At 35.0% G+C, this 24,274-nt stretch overlaps 1 protein-coding gene and 1 long non-coding RNA gene across 5 annotated transcripts in view; one reads left to right on the top strand and one right to left on the bottom strand.

Moving 5' to 3' along the window:
- LOC129751498 (glucose dehydrogenase [FAD, quinone]-like) overlaps positions 1-24,274 on the top strand; it is a 208,644-nt gene that overhangs the window by 16,986 nt on the left and 167,384 nt on the right. The gene's annotated exons all lie outside the window — the stretch shown is intronic.
- On the bottom strand, positions 8,090-9,647 carry LOC129751502 (uncharacterized). 3 transcript variants are annotated; one of them, XR_008738731.1, is made up of 6 exons: positions 9,433-9,647; positions 9,190-9,368; positions 8,945-9,119; positions 8,514-8,852; positions 8,297-8,434; positions 8,090-8,226 (listed from the first exon to the last, which is right to left on the bottom strand). It is a non-coding gene; the product is annotated as an uncharacterized LOC129751502 (long non-coding RNA). The 3 variants fall into 3 exon arrangements; XR_008738732.1 differs by having other exon boundaries at positions 8,514-8,869; positions 8,945-9,368; XR_008738730.1 differs by having other exon boundaries at positions 8,945-9,368.

Genomic DNA, 24,274 nt, shown 5'->3' with positions numbered 1-24,274 from the left:
ATAGAATCGAATCAGAGAATATGAAAGTTGACTGTAGTTCCATAGGTGCTAACAATTCACCGAATCAAATTGAGCTGCCAAACATCATGATCAATGGTGTCATCGACTCTCCACGTGCGTCGCCATCATCATCTCATTGATGGCTAATAAAAAAGCTAAAAAAATATTGTCACCTTGCTTCTGGAAATGGGTAAAAACACTATAATCGTAGGTGGACTGCTAATTTGGTCAATGATCGATGGCAAACAATAAATTATAACAAGGTTCTGGATTTTTTAGACAAAGTTCATTGTTCCGTTATATAATACCCATCAGTCAATGAGGTAGTTGGGTTGATGAACATTGTGAAAATAACTGTAATGGATCGGATTATTCTTGAATGAATAATATGCAAATTAACCATCCATATTTTTATCTTGATTAGACACAAATACAAAAGTCAAATATGATAACTTAGTTCCCATTGAAAATTTAATAGATGAGTTGATTCCTTTTTTTCGCTGTACAATCTTTTTCGGAGTAGGTACCTTGAACTTATGCAAAATAGTTCTAGGTGAATTTCCAATACGTATCACCACCTTTAAGGGGAATGTGATCGTGAAAAACGGCTGAAGAGATCTGGTTTTTGGTTGTCACATTAACAGTTAACAAGTTGGTGGTTTCAGCTCAAAATGCGACCGTTGCCACTTCCCAAGGCGGTTGACATTCCATATTCGAAGATGTTGAGCGCTTTGAGGCGACCGCAGATTGAAAACTTATGGTGGGAAATGACAAACACTGATTTTAGCAAATATTATCGCAAAACGTCATCGTCGTTGGCGACGTGATCGGAATATTGAATCGATTGCGATTCGATCGGGTTGGTGGTATGCCAGATGGTGCAGAATATTGGGATGTGTGTTTTTGTTGAATTTACTCGAAAAACGTCCAAAGCTTCTCGCTATGGAGGACATTTGATGGATGGTGTCAGTAGTAAATATTAACAATAGTCTGAGTGGAATACAGAATAGACTCACAGCAAGTTCTTTACTGTGTTATTGATTCTAAGTATATACCGTTAAGAAAAAGAAATATTAAAAAAATATTTGCTTTAGCATTTCACACTTATGCTGAGCAAATTCTGATCACCAAACGGTACAAAAATGCAAATTCTATTCAAAAGACAATAGGGTAAAATTTATTTAAATGAAACTAAACAATTCAAAATAGTGACACCTGTTGAATAAACTAGGGTTGTTCAATTTAAATATAAATATGAATTCGGAAATGAGAAATGATCATCATACATAAATACATACCAACAAGCATATGTATTGTACATTCTCACCCATAGAAGAGGTTGCAAAAATCAAATGCCTGTCTAGCAAATCTCTGTGCCAAAAATGCCCTGAAAAGTATAGGTACTGTACCAAAGATGATGTGATTGGAAAAGCACTACTGGCATAAAGACTCGAGCTCATAAGCTTAATGGTTCATGGCATAACATCCAAACGAAACAATAAAATCATTTTATGGGATTTTCATCCTTTTAGATAATTCATCCAAAAAAAAAAAAAAAAAAAAAAAAATAATAACCAAACTCACAGCAACATCTCTTCGCGGCTTGCCAGTTCGATATCTTACCCAGTGCTCCATCTGATTCGGTTAGCAAACGAAATTGTCATAGCCTTTTTGCCACCGCCGGTTACCAAAAACGCACCGATAAATTGGTAGATATTTATGGAATGTTCAAGAATTGGCATGTGAAATAAATCACAAATCGTTCCAAACATCAATTAACGCATTTTTTTTATCATAAGGCATCTTAAACTTAAGGCATCTAAAACTTCTAACTAGTGTTGTCCAAAAATGATTAAAAACCAAAAATTATAATTTTAATGGATTTTGGAGCATAATTGACCGAAATAACAATTGAAAATAAAATGACAATAATGTCGAAAATTAAAATTATGACAAAAAAATCTAAAAAGATAAAATTGATAAAAAAAGGGGCCGTCAAAGCTAAAGGGGGGGGGGGGGAGGGAGGGGGTCAGAAATGGTCGATTTGAATTAAATAATGACAAACGATTCTCCAAATAACAAACTTTATTCGGTGGTTTTTTATCAGATTTTCAAAAACTCACTTACATACTTTAACGTTTGAAAAAAAAAACTAATTATCTATGGAAAATGACTAGTAACATCAACTTATAAGCGTGTTTCTCAAAATAATCTTGTGAACACTTATACCGTTTTCACTTCAAGGGCCTCAAAATTTATTACTTACAAATATGTCAAAACTTTCCAGATCGCAAGATTCTTAAAAACTGATAAAAAAAAGGAACATTTTGTAATTTTTGTCATTTTGTAATTTTTGTCATTTTTGTAATTTTTGTCATTTTTGACATTTTGGTCAATTTGGTAATTTTTTGTCATTTTTGTTATTTTTGTCATTTTTGTCATTTTTGTCATTTTTGTCATTTTTGTCATTTTTGTCATTTTTGTCATTTTTGTCATTTTTGTCATTTTTGTCATTTTTGTCATTTTTGTCATTTTTGTCATTTTTGTCATTTTTGTCATTTTTGTCATTTTTGTCATTTTTGTCATTTTTGTCATTTTTGTCATTTTTGTCATTTTTGTCATTTTTGTCATTTTTGTCATTTTTGTCATTTTTGCCTTTTTTGTCATTTTTGTCATTTTTGTCATTTTTGTCATTTTTGTCATTTTTGTCATTCTTGTCATTTTTGTCATTTTTGTCATTTTTGTCATTTTTGTCATTTTTGTCATTTTTGTCATTTTTGTCATTTTTGTCATTTTTGTCATTTTTGTCATTTTTGTCATTTTTGTCATTTTTGTCATTTTTGTCATTTTTGTCATTTTTGTCATTTTTGTCATTTTTGTCATTTTTGTCATTTTTGTCATTTTTGTCATTTTTGTCATTTTTGTCATTTTTGTCATTTTTGTCATTTTTGTCATTTTTGTCATTTTTGTCATTTTTGTCATTTTTGTCATTTTTGTCATTTTTGTCATTTTTGTCATTTTTGTCATTTTTGTCATTTTTGTCATTTTTGTCATTTTTGTCATTTTTGTCATTTTTGTCATTTTTGTCATTTTTGTCATTTTTGTCATTTTTGTCATTTTTGTCATTTTTGTCATTTTTGTCATTTTTGTCATTTTTGTCATTTTTGTCATTTTTGTCATTTTTGTCATTTTTGTCATTTTTGTCATTTTTGTCATTTTTGTCATTTTTGTCATTTTTGTCATTTTTGTCATTTTTGTCATTTTTGTCATTTTTGTCATTTTTTGTCATTTTTGTCATTTTTGTCATTTTTGTCATTTTTGTTATTTTTGTCATTTTTGTCATTTTTGTCATTTTTGTAATTTTTGTCATTTTTGTCATTTTTGTCATTTTTGTCATTTTTGTCATTTTTGTCATTTTTGTCATTTTTGTCATTTTTGTCATTTTTGTCATTTTTGTCATTTTTGTCATTTTTGTCATTTTTGTCATTTTTGTCATTTTTGTCATTTTTGTCATTTTTGTCATTTTTGTCATTTTTGTCATTTTTGTCATTTTTGTCATTTTTGTCATTTTTGTCATTTTTGTCATTTTTGTCATTTTTGTCATTTTTGTCATTTTTGTCATTTTTGTCATTTTTGTCATTTTTGTCATTTTTGTCATTTTTGTCATTTTTGTCATTTTGTCATTTTTGTCATTTTTGTCATTTTTGTCATTTTTGTCATTTTTGTCATTTTTGTCATTTTTGTCATTTTTGTCATTTTTGTCATTTTTGTCATTTTTGTCATTTTTGTCATTTTTGTCATTTTTGTCATTTTTGTCATTTTTGTCATTTTTGTCATTTTTGTCATTTTTGTCATTTTTGTCATTTTTGTCATTTTTGTCATTTTTGTCATTTTTGTCATTTTTGTCATTTTTGTCATTTTTGTCATTTTTGTCATTTTTGTCATTTTTGTCATTTTTGTCATTTTTGTCATTTTTGTCATTTTTGTCATTTTTGTCATTTTTGTCATTTTTGTCATTTTTGTCATTTTTGTCATTTTTGTCATTTTTGTCATTTTTGTCATTTTTGTCATTTTTGTCATTTTTGTCATTTTTGTCATTTTTGTCATTTTTGTCATTTTTGTCATTTTTGTCATTTTTGTCATTTTTGTCATTTTTGTCATTTTTGTCATTTTTGTCATTTTTGTCATTTTTGTCATTTTTGTCATTTTTGTTATTTTTGTCATTTATATCATTTTCGAAAGTATTGCCGACTAGTCTAGTCGGCAATAATGTCGCATCGATCAAATCGGTTTTTCCTGTGATTTCGGTATAATTTCATCTTACCATCAAAATATATACAGTTTTCACAGTCTTATTGTCTTATTCTCTTATTGCTCTGACTCCAGTGAAATCTTGATTAATGAAATGAAGGTTCAGATGAGCTCCGAAGATTAACCGCAGTTCTTCTAAGCTAACATTTCTAGCCAGACTGGAGGAACTTCTCAAGCATCCAGAAGTTCGGATATCACTTATGGAACGAACTCATAAGTTTACATAGAGCTGTACAAATTGATATCTTAAAGAAAAAACAAATTACTAATTAATGATGGTAACGTGTTCAAGTGAATCGTACAATTGATCGGAAGCGAGCAATTTACAGCACTTCCCAATTATAAACCACTGCCGATACAATCATCAGCACCAAATTGCCCCCATTCGCTAATCATTGCACCAAAGTGCGAAACGGCATGACGTTTTTACCCTCGACATTGGCCTCAAAGTTCAGCTTCCGGATGGCAGCGCCGCGATGCACCAAGCAACAAGCCTCAATTTGTCCAACGTGCGCCGCGCCGCTTCTTTTGGGTTGGTTCGGATGCTAGCAAAGAACGCAAACAAAGTCTCCACTCGTCTCCACATGGTTAGCAAAAGAAAGAAAAAACGACTCAAAACAAACCCCTCACTTCACTTGGCCCATCGCATCGGCTCCTCCAAAGCCGCTAATAACATTGTTTGACACGGTGGCTAAATTTTGAGCCGGTGCGCAATCTGCTGTACGCGGGGTGTTAATTTTCACCCGCGAGGCACGCTAGCCCCGGCGAGTTCGTTGAGGCCTCTTGCGTATGAGTAGCTCACCGTAGTTTGATTTTGGCGGATCGGCGAACTGTGACTTGCAACTTCTAGGGGTAGGTATTGTGAAGTCCTGTCAAAACGCCCCACAGCCAGACAGCAGCTTCCTCTAATGATCATAAAAGACGTTGTCTGTTGTCAATGATATTGTGGAAGTTGTTCCAGTCGACTGGGCGGCAATCTTGGCTATTGAATATGCATAAATTATGTTCTCTTCAACCGACCAAATGGCACACGCATCTGGAATTAGTTTTTTAAACGTGTGGTGGCGCCTTAGCCGCTCGAAAACGATGCATCTACGCTCGGTTGCGCGGATCTCTTGAATGACAAATTTCGTCCGCTGTTTACAATCTTGATAAGTGGGGTTTGTGTGGTCGACATTAATGGTTTTCATCTGGGCAGCAGTTAGCACCTAGCCACAAAACAAATATTAGCTTGGTTTATTGCCCGTGGAGGCATTTGCCAGCAGCTTTAAGGCTTCCTAATTCTGGTGGCACTAGCGAGTGGAAATTGCCGAAACGTTACTTAATTATCAGTTGGCATTTGGTAGCGCGCAAGTGCAAGGTCGCTTATTTTAAGTAAATGCCTTTTTCTCTCAAAATGTACAAATTTACTTTTTAGAAAAAAATATTCCATTCATTGTTTTGTTTAAAGTTGTATAAACATCTTTATTATCAACGATGCAGTTGGCGGACAGTCATTGGAAAACTTCCGGTACAACTGTTTTTGATATGGCTCGAACACACGGACAGCGGCTCAGGAAGCAAATGATTTGCCTACTGAGTTATATCTACAGCTGATGGAAAAATAAATTTTGATTTCATCAGAGTTGTATACTTATCCGGGTCATAACACAGACTACACGGAGCAGCGGCCTGGAGGCAGGCCCTGGGAAGAAACTGTAACCTGCAGCGACTTAGCAGCGTTCAGCGGCTGATAAACCTGCGTGTTATCAGCGGATACCGCAGCATGTGGTGTTTGTCTGTCCGAGGTTTGCGGCGGTACGTACTTCCATATTTGCCGCCTGTGGGCCCAACACGACAGCAGATAACGTTGTACAGAGGATGTGTGCGGATTCCAACACTTGGCATGCGGTCAGCGATGGGTTTATCCGGATCATGACTGCGCTGCAGAGGAGCTGGAACCAACGGCAGTCCGCGAACGGTGTACGATGACTCCATCGACGGTGAGCATCTGAGTAGTGTGCGTCCGATTCCTTGATCGAAGCTACAAAGATAAGGCAACATCTTCTGCGTAGTGGAGGTCAGGGTGCGCCGCGAACGTGTGTAGGATACCCCAATGTCGGGGGGTATCGGAGTAGTGCCGCTTCCTAAGAGGGAAACTGCGGGGATAAGACTTGACCTTCCTCGTAGCGGATCTCGAGGGAAGAGGGTTAACCACTGTCGGGGGATACCCACGGGTAGAGAGGCTCTCGATGCCGGGCGAGCCTCTCGAGTCAGTGTAGGATGTCGTCACCGTCGGGAAACATCCGAGTCGTAGCGTTCCAAGTCCCGTACGTGTTCCGTGACAGGCGCGAGTCCACGACAAGCTGCTCTCGATCTGGCACACAACGGACAGGAAAATCCGCGGGCCAATAATCCTAGGGTTCCCAGCCAAGGGGGATAAAGAAGACCGGACAACGGTCGAAGTAGACTGACCCCATCGACGGGGGCTGTCGAGTAAAGTGCGTCCCACCCCACGGTTTGAAGCTAAAAATAAGGCATCACCTTATGCGTAGCGGATGCCGTGGATGCGCCGCGTTCGTGCGTAGGATGCTCCACCTTCGGGGAGTATCCGAGTAGGGTTCTCAACGACAGAAGCTGCGGGTATAAGACTTGACCTTCTTCGCAGTGGAAATCGTTGGGAAAGGGTTATTCCACGACCGGGAAATACCCACGAGTAGAGTGGCCCTCGACGCCAAGTGAGCCATTCGAGTCGGAGTAGGATGACGTCTTCGTGGGAATCATCCGAGTCGTTGCGTTAAGTCCCGTGCGTGTGTCGTGACAGGCGCGATTCTAGGATAAACTGCTCTCGAACAGGCACACGACCGGCAAGGTGGCAAATCTCGAACCCTGCAGATAAGAGGTCGGGCCTGGAGTCGTTAGAGGAGAGATCAGACCTCAAACCTTGAGGCGGAGAGGTTTGTGTGGTCAACCCAGAGTCTTTATGATAAGGGGTCGGGTTTCGAGTCGTAAGAGGAGGGATCAGGCCCCTTATCAATAAGAGAAGGGGTAAAAGTGGTCACCTCGAGTCATTACGAGGAGAGGCCAGATTTCAAGTCGTTAGAGGAGCGATCGGGCCTTGAATCGTGCAGAGGAGAGGTAAACCTCAAGTCGAGTCGTTAGAGGAGAGATCAGGCCTCAAGTCGCTGAAGAGGAGAGGTTTGTGTGGGAATCTCGAGTCATTGCGAGGAGATGTCAGCTCTCAAGTCGTTAGAGGAGAGTTCAGGCGTCGAGTCGTAAGGATAAGAGGTTTTACTGAAAGTGGTCTCTTTAATAAGTTTTGCCTTGGAGCGCACTGGCGCGAATAGACCTCCCACTATTGAAGCATAGTGTACTAAACAGTTCGAGGTGGGAACCAGGTCTGCGGCCCCAGGTGGAGTTTAGGGAGTAGGGGGTATACACGGAGTATATTATGAGTCTTCCCATTGTACCCATGGACCCAGAGTAGCAAACTGGGGGGACGCGATGGCTCGCCGTGCCTTGGAATACAATCCGTAAACCGGGATTCACGCCTGTGGTAACCAACTAAAAAAAAAAAAAAGAAAACACACACACACAGGCTACACCCAAAGAAGAGGTTACACGATTTCAATGCCGATCGGAGCTAACTATGTGCCAAAAATGCGTTAAAAGTGCATTGTGCCAAAGATGATATGATGATATGGAAAGCTCTAGGGAGAAGCAGGCTATATGCGCCTATGAAGGAGAATACTGATTTTATCAAACATAACATGGATTTTCCAACCAAATCTTAGATAGGTGTTGGAAGTTCCTTGGAAATAGCCATGTCTTACAAATCGTTCGAAATACACCCCGTTTCGCCATCATCGTCTCTACGCGGCTCTGATAGTCAACACGATTCCCACCAGCGGTGTCTTCTCGAACATAAACTGGACACTATGGAAAGAAGCAAAGAAAAAGTTTGGAGTGTATTTTGTTTGTTTTAAGATTCATTTTAAATATTTACCGTTCCAATTCATAAAGCGGCGCAAACTTTCAACAAGCTTCCAGCGGGAAAACTCTAACAGGATCAAAATTATTTTCCCGCAATTTCTATTTTCAACAAAATTATACATGAGCGTCTCAAAACAATCGCATCAAGAAGCTAAGGAAGAATAATATATGTTAGAAAAGGGTATCTAAAATAAATCTATTACCATGAATTATGGTCTATAAGTACTTACTTTTTAATCGAATAAAAATCCCGAAAATTTACCCGCTAGCAGGCTGTTACTGACATGACTATTGTTTAAGATAGACACCTTTGAGACCTTATTCTTTTTATGGATATTTCTAATCGGCTGTCGCATCAAGCAGCTTTTCTCCCAGATAAGTCAATTCCTGATTTTGACATTTTTCGAGAAATCTGATAGAGGCTCATACCCTCGTAGTTGATTGTAGGAAACTAGCAGGTTCTGGGTTTTTTTCGGGAAATTACTACTCTGTAGCATTCGTATCTTCTCAAGAGCAGGTTCTGGGCTGAATCTGTCAATTCCAACATGCATTTGGTATAGGTTTTTAATCTGGAAAATAGAGTTAACTGTAACTAGGACTTAGACTCATCCACAATAAAGTTTTCTACAAATTTCAAAATTCTTAAATATAGAAAAATTACCAAAAAAAAAAACTTTTTCTTGCCCTCATTCACGGCATATCTCGGTCTGCAACAAAGGTAAAGTTGTTAACCTGGCCGAGTTTGTGCTCTCCATCATTCGAAAAGGTAAGGACGGTGTCAGAAGTATTCAAGCAGCTCAGTGATTAATTCTCTCAATGCTAATTTCCACCATCCACTATTCAGGCGTCAAGAAGAAAAAAGCAAAATTTTTAGGTCATCGGATTTTCCAGTTAGATTGTTCCTACTGTTGATAGTGTGGGGTTCCTTCAAACTGTTGCTGCTCACATTACTGCAACTTTCAGATACACCGCCTCTTGATCGCTTAGTTTGTTTTTCTGGATCCAAACATATCAACTAGGTCGGAAAATTGCGAAGGAACGGCTACTTCTATTAATTTAGCCTTAATTTGTTGTAGGGAACACTCCTGCAATTAATTTTTTTTCATTAAATCAGTTCTAGTGATGCTTAATGAACTGAGCCATACTTACCACAAAAGGTTTTTGATGGTATTCATACAAATCAAAATCGAAGATATCCATTTCTGAAAAATTTGAAGTCTTCTTCTTCTTTACTACGTTCACAAGTTTGCTAAACGATGAAAACTGTTTTTGAAAATTTACACGACATATGAAAAATTTGAGAAATAATGTATACAAAAATAAATATTCAGATGAGAAAGAAACTGTCAAATAATTCCCTTTTGTTCCTTTCGTACCGCTGAACTGAAATTTGAGCAAAATACACGAATCGCCGAAAATGTGCTAAATCGAGTTTAGATTCACTGCCTTGACAAATTACGTAATTAGTGCACAATTTGACTGAACACTTTGTTTGCACGTTTTCGGAGTTTGTATTTTAATCTGACATTATCGCGTTCAGTGTGATGTAATATAAATTTAGTTCTAATGCTATGTCTTTAAAACATTCCATGTAGTATAATTTTAAGAGATTTGTGATTCAGAGGTTTAATTTTTTTATGCGTAATAAATTCGCATTGAAAATTTCGTCATATGTGATGCCTTTTTTATTTACATTATATGTGATGGAAATTTACATCAAATAATCACGTTCCGTGTCAAGTCATAATATTTGTGTCATTAGAATTCAGTGCTGTTAAGGATTCAACTTTTATTATTTTGTAAATTTGCAATAATAAATCGCGTTCCACGTCATGTAATGTTGAAGATTTTCAATTTCAGTGTTGTTAAGGATTCAGATTTTTTGGTGTGTGCCACTGAACCAAAACTACTTCAAACTACTTACTAACTACTTACTACTTTAAACTACTTGAGTTTAAATAAAGGAGCGTGTACAGGTAGGCGTTGTTTTGGCTGACAGCAATTCTGTACAACCATTTTCAGGCTGGCAGCCGCCATTTATTTCATTTCGAATTGGTGCTGAAAGTGTAGTCCATTCTACTCCAATAAAAAAACGGTGAAATATATAGAAAAAGAAAGTCTCAGTGCGTGGAAAGTCATTAAAAGGATTCCAGTCACATCGCCTCAACGATTGTTGGTGCGTATAAGGTACGTAAATGAACTATTTATTGCAACAATCTGATTCAATTCTTTTGGGTGTATTTTAGCTATTTAACCTGTTTGTGGTTTTGATTAGGTCGTGTTTATTTTGAATGCGAAAAGTAGAAGATCTTTAAAAATTGGACTTTTTTGTGAAACTGCACAATACAATTTAATGAATTTTAGTCTTTAAAGATTTGTTTTTTTTTCCAAGTTTTAACAGAACGGGAAAAACACAAAAAAAATAATGTTTCATATGGCGAGTTTGTATTTCAATCTGACATTATCGCGTTCAGTGTGATGTAATATAAATTTAGTTCTAGTGCTATGTCTTTAAAACGTTCCATGTAGTATAATTTTAAGAGATTTGTGATTCAGAGGTTTAATTTTTTATGCGTATTAAATTCGCATTGAAAATTTTGTCATATGTGATGCCTTTTTAATTTACATTATATGTGATGGAAATTTACATCAAATAATCACGTTCCGTGTCAAATCATAATATTTGTGTTATTAGAATTCAGTGCTGTTAAGGATTCAACTTTTATTATTTTGTAAATTTGCAATAATAAATCGCGTTCCACGTCATGTAATGTTGAAGATTTTCAATTTCAGTGTTGTTAAGGATTCAGATTTTTTGGTGTGTGCCACTGAACCAAAACTACTTAATTTTGAGTTTAAATAAAGGAGCGTGTACAGGTAGGCGTTGTTTTGGCTGACAGCAATTCTGTACAACCATTTTCAGGCTGGCAGCCGCCATTTATTTCATTTCGAATTGGTGCTGAAAGTGGTGTCCATTCTACTCCAATAAAAAAACGGTGAAATATATAGAAAAAGAAAGTGTCAGTGCGTGGAAAGTTATTAAAAGGATTCCAGTCACATCGCCTCAACGATTGTTGGTGCGTATAAGGTACGTAAATGAACTATTTATTGCAACAATCTGATTTAATTCTTTCGGGTGTATTTTAGCTATTTAACCTGTTTGTGGTTTTGATTAGGTCGTGTTTATTTTGAATGCGAAAAGTAGCAGATCGTTAAAAATTGGACTTTTTTGTGAAACTGCACAATACAATTTAATGAATTTTAGTCTTTAAAGATTTGTTTTTTTCCAAGTTTTCACAGAACGGGAAAAATACAAAAAAAAAAAATGTTTCATATGGCAAGTTTGTATTTTAATCTGACATTATCGCGTTCAGTGTGATGTAATATAAATTTAGTTCTAATGCTATGTCTTTAAAACATTCCATGTAGTATAATTTTAAGAGATTTGTGATTCAGAGGTTTAATTTTTTTATGCGTATTAAATTCGCATTGAAAATTTCCAAATTGAAAATTTACATTAATTACTTCAAACTTCATTTATTTCCCTCTTCGGGTTTTTTTTAAATTTCGAAGGAGGGGGGGGGGGTGACAAAAGAAGAAATTGATATTTGTTCCAGCCTAAGTGAAAACCGTATATAATATACCAATTTCCCTCTTTACTCTTAACACCTTCAATTTTCTCTTTATTTTTTCTATTCTTTTTTACAAGATGGAAATTTGACTTCCAACCATAACTGTCGGGTGTTAACTGACGTGAGTGGCTTCGTCCCATTAAAACCACCTTGGGCTTCGTGTGCCAAATGTGCCCCCCCACACCGTATAAAAATACATCAAGGGGTTATTTTTCTTATTCTTATAATTTATTCAAGACCAGAACTGCAGCTGTTAAATTGAAACAATTAATTTTTTGCTTCGATGAATTGCTTTTTTCTATGTGAATAACGCAAATTATACTGTTTACCTTTCATAAAGTACGTACACCGTATAAATCAGATCATTAGATATATAAAAAACCAAATTGATGTTAAAAACAAGATAATGTCAACTAAACACTCATTTCGTTTGAAAAGTTTAAACTGCCATTTTGAATATCGATACGAATTAAGAGTATAAGTGAGAAAATTAGTTTGAGTGTGTTTCTATCAAAGCCGAACATAAATATTTCCCCTGAATGCTGCCCCGGGATTTACATTTAACGAATTTGCGAAGCAAAACAAAACAAAATCTGAATTAATTGGAAAAAGTATTACGAGAACATTGATTCTATCTCTGTGACCTTAAAATTTATGGGACCACTTCGAATCTCTACCACTGTTATCACCACCGCCATCGAGGGAACAGGTCTGAAACCGATGCATCTAGAAAACCAAGTCTACAAAAGTAATATTAAGGTCGCTGCCCTATAACAGATACTCCTGAAGTTTACTAGCGTTTCTAGGAAGGAGATGCTTCATAGCTCTAATTCTAATTCCTTTTCCGCTTATTAACTTCAAAAAACTAGGTAAATATCTTTAAATTCTTAGTGACCAAGAATACCAATGATCATTAAAGACTGTTTGTCAGACTTTAGATTTCATATCAAGATCGAGTTTCAGAAGTTGATGATGTTGATTCAAGATGACATTCTCAAATTTGAAACAAGATATCAATGGCAGTTTTTCGATTAAAATATTAGCTTTTAGCAGGTTCTTTTCTAATTCGAGTTTATATTTCTAATCACGTTGAATAAGTCAATTTTAAACTATATGAAACTTCATCCAGATTTCAATTTTTCGATTTAAATTTTTGCATATAATTTCAGGTTCAAATTAGGATTTATGTTTCAATTTCAATGATTAAGTTCTGATTTCTATTATTCAATTAAATTCGAAGCATTTTATGTTTCACTCAGATTTTAACGCACCTAACATTTCTAGATAACGTAATTATGAAATTACATAATCTTATCAACCCGGTTAATAATAATTCTACTAGACTACTAGAATTCTAGTAGCATTTCAAGAAGAATTTTTGCCTTTTACAAAAAGATTCAGCTATAGGTTAATTGGCCCCATTTAACCCTCCCCTTCTCACTAGGTTTTTCACGTTTTAAAAATAGAAACAAAAAATGAAACTGGATGATTTGAATCACTAGTCATTGTTACACATCTATCCTTACGATCAGTCTAATGGTCACCATTATAATGGTTAATTGATTCGGGAGCAGATTCAGAATCTAGAAGTGAGATTCAGAAATCAGATGCAGATTCAGAATTTAGATTAATCTTTAAAATTCAGATGCAATTAAGCGCTGAACCGGAGTCCGAAGCCGATAATTGCAACAGCAGAGAAATCCGCAAAATATTCTACATACTTACTGAAACAAAATTCGGAATTAAGAATCAATATTCAGATTCAGATTTGTGATACCAAATTCAAATCAGAATTTTGATAAAGAATTCGGATTTAGATTTTAAATTTGTTAATTCTTTACTTGAAATTATTCATACCTTTACATATTAAGAGAACAAAGTCGATTTTTTTCTTTATGCAATCGTTTGCTTAACTTAACATTTAAACAGAGTCCAAATTTTGATGCAGACTCACAATCAGAAACACTATTCAAATTTTGAATTCATCATTCAGTTTATAATTCAGATTCAAATGCCGAATTCATAATTTTTAATTCAACTTAGGATTTTTTATCTAGAAGCACTGATAAACTGATGTACAAGCTAAGCTTTGAAAAGTGTGTAAAGTCCCGACGACCGTTTTGAATCAATTTTATGTTTTTTGGTTGAGCCACCAGATGTCTCCAAGGACACCAGAGAGAACTGTCAAGAAGAAAATGAAATGTAAACAAAACAAAACAACAAACTTTTAGTCAATTATGAAAAGGTCGTATCTATTTGAAGAGTTTCGATCAAATTGATGTTGAAGATTCGTTACACATTTCTGATTTGCATTATCAAAATTTTACGCTTAACGTTGTTTTTCGAATTGCTTCAAACTAGCATGAAGCACTTAATATATGATGCGATGATATGATGCGTGAAAATGCCCGCTCAGAGAAGCCTAGAATCTGTATTTCTTCGTTGGATTGTTAATTTTAAGCTCAACTGGATAAAATAACTGGTTCGTCTGGCTTGTTCAAAGTTGTTAGTTAGCCTCTTTAGTAAAAAGAATTGAGGTAAAATGAACCAGATGAATTTACCTTGCTGTGAATATATTGAAGCCGTCCATTTTTCTACGATGTTAGTTTATTAATTTTTGAGATCATACACAATTGCGCTCTTCCAAGAATCAGGTACTTCAAAAGTTGATTCGGCTTGTTTAAATGATAGCATTTGAAGTTAAGAATACGTTTCTGGAATTTTATAATTCAAGCTTGTATATGTGTCATTTCGTCAGTCTCTCTAGTGACAATATTATAATGATGCTATTTTTCTCAGCTGAAATTTATTCTTAGTTCATCTAATTATATACATAGAGCAATTCATCTAAATGTATTTAAATTTATTTATTAATGAGTTCAAACACCATTTCGCCCTCTCGAAAAATTCTTGCTAGCAAAAGAGCTATCTAGAAACAGTGCCATCTGTTACGCCGTTCAAAAGTTACAAATCAAGCAATAGATGGCACTGTTTTTCGTCACTTTTTAACGGCTTCTTTAAAAGAGAGCACTGAAAATTTTACACAAGTTTTTGAAGTTTTTTTGTTCGAGCTTGTACATCAGTTCATCAGTGCTAGAAGGTACTATTTTAAAACAACACTCTAACCCAGATCCAGATTGCAGTCAATATTGAGCAACACTTTCTCTGATATAACAAGAGTGTAGAAAATATAGAGAATCACTCAAGATACCAGATGTTTAAGAATGTTAAATCGTTGATTAATAAATTCAATTTATTATAATAGCCTTATTATGTACTGTATATTGAATTCATTTTAAGAAATTCATTATTTTTTTGATCATTGATCAGATTTCAATAAATGTAATATTTCACTGCATTTAAAAAAAATGTTTTTTAAATTCTTTTATTTCAGCCTTCAAACATGCCTCGTACTAAAAAATATTCTTCGGAATACAAAACGAAAAAATGTCGTCTATACAATAAACAAAATTACATTGAAAAAGTTGAACAAAGAAGGAAATTGAAAATCATTAGAAGTCAGAAAGAAATACAAACAAATCAAAATTGTTTCATTGAAGAATATCGACAAAGAGAAAATTTAAATCATACAGAGACAATTGACAATAATGCTCATCTTATTGCAAATGAAGATGACTTATACGAAGATAAAGAACAACAAAGAATCCAGTTTCGATTTCAGAGAAAAAGATTGGTGAAAAAACCGAAAGATATTGAAACATCTCAAATATTACGAGAAAAAAAAGCCAAAACAATGCGAGAAACTAGAGAAGATTTAAGCTATTACGAAAATGAAAAAGCAAAAAACAGAGATCGTTTGCGTAAGATAAGGAATGAAAATACAGAATATTATACAAGAGAGAAGAATTTAATTATATGTAAATTGGCAAAACAACGTTTAGCAAGCGTAAACGTCCAAGCTGTGTCGAATCATTCTAATCTGTTGAATATACGTTTACAGAGAAGTAACGATACGTATCATATGAATGAAAATGCACGCAACAGATTATCACGACGGGAGCAAAGAATGAATGAATTCATAGCTCACCGAGACAAATACTACAATCAGCTTAGTCGTTCGAATGATTTTCAATCCAAATCAATAAGGGAATTCATTGAGAATAGAAAGCAGATGCCCAAATATGTATGCGCAAGCTGCGAGGGTTCATTTTTCCTTAAAGGTGTTCAAAACATTTCAAAAGAAATAGTTGAGAAGATTTTGAAAAACGAAAACGTCCAAAATACTTGTGATTCACGAACATTGAATTATTATTTTCAAAATTCTTGTAATTTTTTGTGTAAAACTTGCATTCGATATGTAAAAGATTGTAAAATTCCCAAGCTTGCTTCAAGCTGGGGTCTAAAACTACCGCCGGTTCCCGAATGCATTACAAGGCTTAACGATATTGAAGAAAGAATAATTTCACCTTATGTTGCTTTCCAAAAGGTTGTTCTCATGTCGAAACGTGCTTGTAATCCACAGCTTGGAATGAAAGGGAGTGCAATTCATGTGCCTAGTAGTGTGCCCTTAATGGTTTCGTCTTTGCCAAGACAACTAAATAATCTTGATATTATACCCATACCGGTAGAATTCAAACGACATATGGGTCACTCTTCCACATATATAAGTGGATTGGTCCGTGCGTCATATGTATCAGAAGCTCTTGATTATTTGAAAGATACTGAATTATACAAAAAATATGATATACAAGTTTCTTCTCATGAAATGAGAACATTCACAGAAGAAATCAATCGGAACAATGTTATAAATGTTGACAATGATAATCAAGTTGCTGCAAGCGACGAAGGTAATATTAGAAATAGTCAAATCTGTATTGGCTCAAAACAAGTAGTGAATTCGAATTTACAATTAGACGATTTAGAGGTTGATGATGAATTTTATGAACATTTGGTAGATGATGATGATGAATGTTTACTTTTCGACTTCAATCAACAAACGGCACAGCATGCCACTATTGTAATGGCTCCAGGCCAAAACCACTGGCCTGTTTCGGTTCACGTTCAACCAGATATTGAATGTTTCTGTTTCCCCAAAATTTTCGGTGGAAAAAAAAGGCTAATACTCAACAAAAATATTACAAGATCTGATTTAATTAAATGGGAAGTGCGCTGCCACACAGTAAAAATTTCTGCATTCAGAATTCTATATTTGGCCAAAATTAAATTGGAATCAGAAGTTCTTAGTTCGACTACACTTACACTAAAAAAGAAATCAAATGCAAAAGGTGTAACAGTCGAGGAAGCATTAAATCCCCAGTTTATTGCAGAGCTAAGGCAGCATAATGATGGGTTGAATTTTTTGAAACACATCAGGTGTTCTCCAAGTTTTTGGAGCGTCAAGAAAAAGAATCTCTTCGCGATGTTACGGCAGTGCGGAAAACCAATATTTTTTCTAACCGTGTCTGCAGTTGAAAATAAATGGCCTGAATTGATACAGGGTTTGGTATTGAAGACCACGGGAAAACACATATCGTTATTGCAAGCTCTTAACCTTCCAGAACAACAAAAACACGATCTTATCAGGGAAAACCCTGTTTACTCAGCGTTGTACTATGATTTTAAAGTTAATGAGCTATTGAAGCTAATAAAACAACCCTCAGGCCCATTCCATCCGTATAAAGTAACAGATTTTTATCGAAGGCGCGAATTTCAAATGAGAGGTTCTCCTCATGATCACATGTTACTGTTCATTGAAGATGCACCTTGTCTTGATATAGACAATGAAGATAGTATAAAAGCTTTTGAAAAGTTTGCTGATACATTTATCTCATGTCAGTATGATTCTGATAATCCACTTTGTAAATATTTGCGTCACAAGCATACTGATACATGTTCTAAAGGACGAAGTAATAAAAACACATGTAGATTTAATTTTCCTAAATTTGTTCTAGCAGAAACGAAAATTTTAAAACCATTGCCTAAAAACGAAATTACTACAGCGGTTAAGAGAAATCTACAGAAAATAAAAGAAAAGATGGAAGTTCTATATTCAAGTAAAGAAAGATTAAATATATCTTTTGAAGAAATTTTGGAAAGCTTAGATTTGACTACAGATGATTACGTAACCGCTTTAAGAGCTTCTATTAGTAAAGTTACAATATTTTACAAACGTAGGAGCTGTGAAGTTGATATTAATTCTTATAATCCGATAATATTAAATTTAATGGAATCAAATACAGATTTGCAGCTAATCCTAGATGAATATGGCGTTGCAGCATACATTGTTGATTACATAGCCAAGTCTGAATCGGGACTCTCAAAGCAACTGAAAGAACTGCAAAATGAATTAGATAAAAGAAATATTACTTATCTGGAAAAGTTAAGGACAATTGCTAACAAATTTATCAATTCGAATCTAATGAGCGTCAGCGAAGCAATTTATCATTGTTTGAGCATTCCTTTGTCCCATTTCAGTCGAACTCATATATATATCAGTACTAGTAAAATCGATGATAGGGTAGTTTTTCTTAAATCAGAAAAACAATTAAGATCAATGAGCAAAGATAGTACCGATATCGCTGGTAAAGATATCATTACATATTATGCGGAACGAGAAGATCTACAGAACATTTGTTTAGCTGAGTACGCTGCATTTTATTTTAAAGCTAAAGGAAAAAGTCGTCCTGATAAGAACAGGTCGGAGAATCCTGATGAAGAAGAGGATATTGAAGAAACAGAAGTAGATAGAGAAAATCCCAACCATAAGAGAAGAAAAATACCTCGAATTCTGAGATATAATCGATACAAAATCGAACAAGATCCCGATAACTATTATCGAGAGCAATTACTTCTATTCTATCCATGGAAAAATGAAATTAATGAAATTGAAACAGTGAATTGGTTGGAAGTGTATAATAACAACCTAGGTGTTATTACAAGAAATCGTTCCAAATTTCAAATTCTGTCAGATGATGCAATAGACCAAGCCATAGAAGCCGCAATTGAAAATAGAGCCGATTTAGAAAATGAGGAAATTTCAGAATTCGAACAAAATCAGCTGTCTAAAGATCATGAAATTGATATTCTTATACAAGGCGGTATTGATAGACCAAAAACGGTTGTTCCATTTGTATATTCGGCTCCTCCGAAAGTAAACAAACGTGATCTTCTTGAAAATTTAAAAAAGCTTAATAACCGACAAAGAGAAATTGTAATTCATATTTACAAATGCTTTAAATTAAACAAATTACCTTTAAAAATTTTCATCTCCGGCTCAGCAGGTGTTGGAAAAAGTTTAGTTATATCAACAATATATCAGTTGATTACATATTTTCTGGAGTACTGTATTGAAAACTTGGTTTGGCAATCTTCAGATTCTGTCAAAGTGTTATTAAGTGCATTTTCTGGAAAAGCTGCCTTTTTAATTGGGGGGAATACTTTGCACTCAGCCTTTGCCTTACCTTTGACCGAAACTAGAAACATTCCAGATTTACCAATGGACGTTGCTAATAATTTACGTCAACAGTTGTTACATTGTAAATTGATAATTATAGATGAAATTTCAATGGTTGGGAGTACCATTTTCAGTCGTATAGATACAAGGTTGCGTCAAATCACAGGAGTTGATGAAAGTTTTGGTGGTTTATCTGTTATAACTGTAGGAGATTTTCGACAGCTTCCGCCGGTCAAGGATAGATTTATTTTCAATCCTCCAAGAGATTGTTTGGTTACGTTGGATCTTTCCCCATTATGGGCGGAGTTTGAATTTTACGAATTAACTGAGGTCATGAGGCAGAAAGATGACTTAGATTTTGTTAAAGCGTTAAATAATTTTGCTCAGGGATCTATGAATGCTGCAGATATCAAAGTTTTTAAAAGTAGAGAAGTCGTTGAAAGTGAAGTACCTAGTGACGCTATCAGGTTGTACTATACGAATTCAGATGTTGACAAATATAATGCCATAAAAATTGCAAACTCCACTGAAACCGAAATTCTAAGTTTGGCTGAAGATAAATTGACAGGCAATTTGAAGGAAGCACAAATGTTAAAGAAACTTGATATTTGGAAGGCCAAAACCACCAGAGATTGCGGAGGGTATCCTTATTCAATACAATTCAAAAAAGGTATCAAGTATATGGTAACTGCAAATCTAGACGTATCAGATGGTATCGTAAATGGTGCAACTGGAGTTCTAGAATATGTGTTTTGTAATCCGCAATCAAATAAACCTATAATAGTGTACCTTAATTTTGACTGCAAGAAAGTAGGCAGAAAAACTAGACTTAAGTTCCATGAATTAACAGAAAATTTGAATCTTAACAAAAACTGGACGCCTATTGAAAGACAAAGATATAGTTTGACTAATCATTTTCAACGTGACTATCAAGTTACTCGAAATCAATTCCCATTAGTTCCCTGTGAAGCCCTTACAATTCATAAAAGTCAGGGACAAACATATTCAAAAGTATGCGTTGATTTACGCAAGAAAGGGAACTCGACTCGTCAGTTAATTTATGTTGCCTTGAGTCGTGTTTCGAAACTATCTGGCCTTTATATTTTAGGAAATTTTCCGGGAAATATGGCCGACAATCCTACTATCAGAGCTTGTTTGAAAGAAACGGAAAGATTGAAGACATATAGACAATTAACTTTATCTTTTAATAATTTAACAACTCACACAGGATTGGTTATTGCTTATCAGAATTCTAGATCTTTAAGAGAAAATTTGAAGTATATCAACGCGGATGCATGGTATTCGAGATGTGACATAATTGTATTTTCTGAAACGGGTATCCTGACAAACGATGAAGTAAATATACCCAATTTTAATATTGTTTACCGATCAGATAGACAAACACTTCCATTCTTTGTTAAGAGTGGCATTGCAAAAGGTATAATATGCTATGCGAAAATTGGTTTAATAATTTCAGTAGAAAGTCATAAGACGGTTTTTAAAGCCAATAACCTAAATAAATATGTTGGCCACACCGACTTAGTGATTCTAAAACATAGACATCTTTCGCTTCTTACAGGCTATAAATCACCTAAAATTAATTATAAAGAATTTATATCTGTATTCAATTCAATTCACAAGGATAATAATGACCCAACCATATTGATAGGAGATTTCAATTTTAATCTCAACAGTACATGTGACGAAACAAAAAAATTTGTTGAATATCTGAATAGAATGAATCTTTTTGATAAGTTAGTTTGTAACGAGCCTACAACAGATCTTGGTTCAAGATTAGATATTGTGTTTTCTAACATAAGAAATATTTCAACTGGTGTATATGAGTCTTATTTTTCTGACCACAAACCAGTCTTTGCAATAATTCGTGAAACAGTATTGGAATTGGAATCTGCTGAATTTCTAGAAAGTGAGTATTTTGATAATTCTTCATCAAATTTAGTTAATGACAACCTTCATAATGAACTTTTCAATGACCCTCCAGAAGATTTTTTTAATGATGCTAATATTTTGATTGAAAATTCAACAACACAGATACTTGAAAACGAAGAATGGTCTAACGCTGAACTTTTTAGAAATTTGAATGATGCGTTATTAGATATTTTGGTTACTTCAATTGATTTTAATTTACATTCAGAATACCGCATTATGTCATTGTTAGAAAATTATTCTGAATCCCTTGATCTTGCTTATAGGCATTTGAAAGTATGCCCAATTCAGATTTTTGATAATTTGCGAGATATCGAAAGGATGGCGAATGAACAGTTTTGTCATGATGAATTTGTTGAAATTGAAATTCCGAGAGATGGAAATTGTCAGTTTCATTCGATTTCATATTCTTTGATTGGAAATATTAATTTGTCAAATGTTCTTCGAACGTTGGCATTCAGAAGCGTTTTACAAAATAAGTGCTATTTTGAAGGCAGAGAAAATTTACTTGAATCAGGATCATTTTTTAAACTTCTTTGTATTTCATGTGAAGACAGTGCCTGGGGTAATGCGGACACTTTATATGCATTGAGTATTATTTTACAGCGAAGTATTTTTGTCGTTATCAAAGGAACCCCAGTTAATTGTTTGGAAATCAGACCAGCAGTAGTATCATTCACTCCGATTGTTTTGATTTACGGATCATCCCATTATAATGTACTTCTTCCAATAAAACTTAATTCTAAATATGAGTTTCCGAATACAAATGTAATTAATGTAAGAGAAACGGAACTGTTTTCATAATTTTTTACTTGTTTAAACGGTTTCGATTCAAAACATGCCATTCAAAGCAGCATATAATTTGGTGTATTAAAATTGAGTGCAGAACATAAAAGTTGTGTTGCGTGCGATATTGTTATACACTGTGCCATTTCTTTGAGAGCTTTCAAAGTTAAATTATATGCCGGGAGTATAAACACAGTCAGTTTAATTTTAAATGAAATTTTTGGTAAGGCGTCAACATTGATAAGACAAGTCACTACAGATACTCAGTTAAACTTTGGTATTTGTGTATCGAACGTAGTGTCGAGAAATAGACAGTTATGCTGCGATTCGCTAGAATGATAATGATGACGATGATAATGATAATGATAATGTTTATAGTTGTTGAATTTTCAGTGGCTTTTTGTCGTCTTTTAACTAAAATAAAGAGAAGTCTACATATATTTGAGCACTGCGCGGTTTTTACATTCAATGTTCCAAATCTGAAAGGTTTCTCAATACAATTTTAGCAGTAAAGGTATGTGACTTGTTGAAAATAAGTTCTTTTTAATCTTTTTGAAAATATTACTCGATACGCTCAAATAGTTGTAGGGGAATGAGGTGGGAACATTATCATCATCATTATTATCATTACTTTATTATTCAAATTTCATACCATATGATACACACCATACCATACATTTAACCGTACGTTAAACCTCCCAATTGTTTCGATCGGATGTCAATCCGAATAAAGCTGTCAAGATTCTTCATTCCTTGAACCACACATAGGCAATTTGTGGCCAGGACACTGTTCATTTCTGTGGGAAATTGTATTTTGTTGAGAAATAGCCCAAAAAGAAAAACTATAGGAAAAAAGGAAGTATTCGAAGTTTTTTGAAAATGTGCAGTAATCTTTGGTGAAATCCGTTTTATTGAACGGAAGCGGCGGCGTCGGTTTTTTTTGTGACTTTGGAGAGATTCTTAAGACAATTGTGATTTCGTATTGTGGGTATGAGAATGACAGCAACACACACGAAAAATTCGCGGTGATGAGCATTTTTGGAGACCAAATCGGAATTCGAAATTGGTTTTAGTGAACGAAAGCGGAATTTAACTGACTGGGATTGGCCAGCGTCGTTTTTTAAAAGACCATTGTGCATTTGTTTGGCGTGGTTCTTGATGACTGCCACCTGAAAGGTTCGGGAAGCCGCTGTGAAATAGAATTTATTGAGCGATTAGGAAGACCAAATTTGTTAAAGCGGATCGGGAGACCGCTAGCAATAATGAAAATTTGATAAAGCGGATCGTGAGACCGCTAGGAAATTTACTGAAAATTGTTGAGCGGATCAAGAGACTGCTAGGAAATTTTGTGGAAAACTGTAGAGTGGATCGGGAGACCGCTAGGAAATTTACTGAAAATTGTTGAGCGGATCGGGAGACCGCTAGGAAATTTTGTGGAAACTATAGAGCGGATCGGGAGACCGCTAGGAAATTTACTGAAAATTGTAGAGTGGATCGGGAGACTGCTAGGAAATTTTGTGGAAAACTGTACAGCGGATCGGGAGACCGCTAGGAAATTTTGTGAAAAACTGTAGAGCGGATCGGGGGACCGCTAGAAAATTTACTGAAAACTGTTGAGCGGACCGGGAGACCGCTAGAAAATTTTGTTGAAAACTGTAGAGCGGATCGGGAGACCGCTAGGAAATTTACTGAAAATTGTTGAGCGGATCGGGAGACCGCTAGGAAATTTTGTGGAAAACTGTAGAGTGGATCGGGAGACCGCTAGGAAATTTACTGAAAATTGTTGAGCGGATCGGGAGACCGCTAGGAAATTTTGTGGAAAACTGTAGAGTGGATCGGGAGACCGCTAGGAAATTTACTGAAAATTGTTGAGCGAATCGGGAGACCGCTAGAAAATTTTGTGTAAAACTTTAGAGTGGATCGGGAGACCGCTAGGAAATTTACTGAAAATTGTTGAGCGGATCGGGAGACCGCTAGGAAATTTTGTGGAAAACTGTAGAGTGGATCGGGAGACCGCTAGGAAATTTACTGAAAATTGTTGAGCGGATCGGGAGACCGCTAGGAAATTTTGTGGAAAGTATAGAGCGGATCGGGAGACCGCTAGGAAATTTACTGAAAATTGTAGAGCGGATCGGGAGACTGCTAGGAAATTTTGTGGAAAACTGTACAGCGGATCGGGAGACCGCTAGGAAATTTTGTAAAAAACTGTAGA

The sequence above is a fragment of the Uranotaenia lowii genome, chromosome 3, assembly GCF_029784155.1.
Source record: "Uranotaenia lowii strain MFRU-FL chromosome 3, ASM2978415v1, whole genome shotgun sequence".
Taxonomy (NCBI): Eukaryota; Metazoa; Arthropoda; class Insecta; order Diptera; family Culicidae; genus Uranotaenia; species Uranotaenia lowii.
Note: the sequence above shows the minus strand (reverse complement) of the source record. Positions and strands in the feature narration are given on the sequence as shown.